Source organism: Lathamus discolor, chromosome Z, assembly GCF_037157495.1.
Source record: "Lathamus discolor isolate bLatDis1 chromosome Z, bLatDis1.hap1, whole genome shotgun sequence".
Classification (NCBI taxonomy): Eukaryota; Metazoa; Chordata; class Aves; order Psittaciformes; family Psittacidae; genus Lathamus; species Lathamus discolor.
The window spans coordinates 66,255,256-66,257,400 of record NC_088909.1 but is presented as its reverse complement, the minus strand read 5'-3'; the positions used below and the strand labels follow the sequence as shown (position 1 = coordinate 66,257,400).

At 42.2% G+C, this 2,145-nt stretch overlaps 1 non-coding gene across 1 annotated transcript; it reads left to right on the top strand.

Annotated features, from left to right (window-relative positions):
* Positions 1–1,225: 1,225 nt before the first annotated feature.
* Positions 1,226–1,389, top strand: LOC136006120 (U1 spliceosomal RNA). Its single transcript, XR_010608982.1, has one exon. It is a non-coding gene; the product is annotated as a U1 spliceosomal RNA (small nuclear RNA).
* Positions 1,390–2,145: the final 756 nt, after the last annotated feature.

The window sequence follows — 2,145 nt, the reverse complement described above, 5'->3', positions numbered from 1 at the left end:
GGCTCAGAAAGTCCTTGGTCAGCCTAAACATTTGAGCAGTAACTAAAAACATTGGTGTTATCAGCACTGTTCCCAGGCTGAAAGTCAAAAACACAGCACTGCACCAGCTACTAAGAAGGAGAAAAAAAAAAGACTGCTACTGCTGAACCCAGGACACTGTCAATGTATCAATCCACAGAGTAGGTTACCTTTCCCTCAGTTTCACATACTGCTTTCCTGTCAGGCGGTGATTTATGCCATGTGCTAAGGCTTGTCACACTCAATGTCCATTTGGGTTGCCTTGCGTGCTGGAGCTGTGACCTCCCGATACTCAGCCCCCGTCTGTATTTTACTCAGCTCTCAGCCAAGGTAAGGCCCTCATGATACTGTATCACAAGAAAAAATATCAAACAACAGACACTAACCCTCTCCCATGCTGTGGAAAAATGTTCTTAACTGGAGACAAGCAGAAAACATTTATCTTGCATGCATGACAGTAGAATATTTCCAAATTTCTCATTCAACATTCGCACAGCTGAAGGGCTTTAAAGATATTGATGGGTATATTTGAATGGAAGGCTTTGGGAGAAAGATGACTGTCTAATTTCACAGCAGGTACATAACCCTCTGTCTTTCATTTGTTTGAGTTCCTAGTCCATGGCTACTCAATGACGTAGTATTTTGGAGGTGTTGCACTCTGTGCAAATAATTGATTAGTTGATTGATTGGGGAGATTAATTGTACATCTCCTTCCTGTGTTTACAAAGCTGGAAGAGAATGAAAAAAGCGGACTTTCTTCAGGAAACCTGTTTAGCCATCAGGTACTTGAAGCTGCTGGCTTAGGACATGCTTCCTTGCCTTCCTTGTGTACTCATAAAAACATTTCAGTTTCCAGAGATCTGGTGCCATGGATTATGTGTCAAGGCAAAGGTTTATTTAACAGAAATTGGCTGTGATCTGTAGAACTAATATTTTAAGTACAGAAAAACTTCCCTGTTAATCAATGTTTCTTTTGGTAACATGATCTTTCTGTATTTGGATTTTGGGTCTTTTAGAGGTTACCATTCGCAGAGTCTCTTGCTGCAGTTCAAGACAACCAAAAGACTGTAGACTTTTACTTGTTATTACCACTATTGCTTAGCTGATATTTTCTGTTGAGCTTGTTTTGCTCTCTAATTACTTCTCTTTTTAACCAGTTCTGCATAATGAAATCCATTGGGCTCTCCCCGCGTAGGCTCCTATCCCGCCAGATGCCTGGCAGGGGAGACAGCACAATCAGCCAGGTGATTTTCCCAGGACGAGGCTCCTCCCTTGCACTCTGGGTGTGCTGACCCCTGCAATTTTCCCAAATGTGGGAAACTCAATTGCATAATTTGTGGTAGTGAGGGACTGTGTTCACACTCTCCCCTGATTTTTTAGCTGTGTCTTTTAGCACAGGCACAAGTAGTCATGCCCGAGTGGTTTAGGTGTCGGACTCAAGATCCAATAGATTTATGTCTGCATGGGCTTACATGACTCATGCAGCATAAACTTACACGGAGTGTGCCACAATCATTTGCTCACTCATTGGCATCAATGACCTGGAGTGAGGTAGCAGCACCAATAGCAGACAAACTGAATCATCAGCTCCGGGAGTTCAAAGACAATCTCACTCCTTCCATCATTTCAGCTGTGGAAGAACTCCTGACCCAGGAGTTCAAACAATTGAGAAACGATCTATCCGATCTATCCGGCTCCCTGTGTGTACCAACCCATGTCTCAGCTATCAATGGAAGGCGCCCTACTGCCCGAGAGAGAAGATACAGGAGGCACATGCCACTGGCCATCCTGTGGTTTTACCACAGGTATGTGATGAAGCATAAACTGTTCCAGTTGCTGCTAAGCTCAAGCAAGATGTAAACAAGAAATCCAGATATTTATGTCTCACAGTACTAGGAACTTGCATATTTACCTATTTTATATATGTGCATATTTTCTTTAAGCTTTTTCATGTTAGACTTTCAGCACTTGAGCTACAGTTATGCCAGAGTAATAAGTGTTTTGTCTGCAGGACAGCTGCTTGACAACTGACATTTCTTTCTCAGTGTTGCTGTAATGGAAAATGCTGTTTTCTTGCAAAAGGTTTTGGTTTCAATTATCAGAATTTTCTGACAGAAATATGTTTAA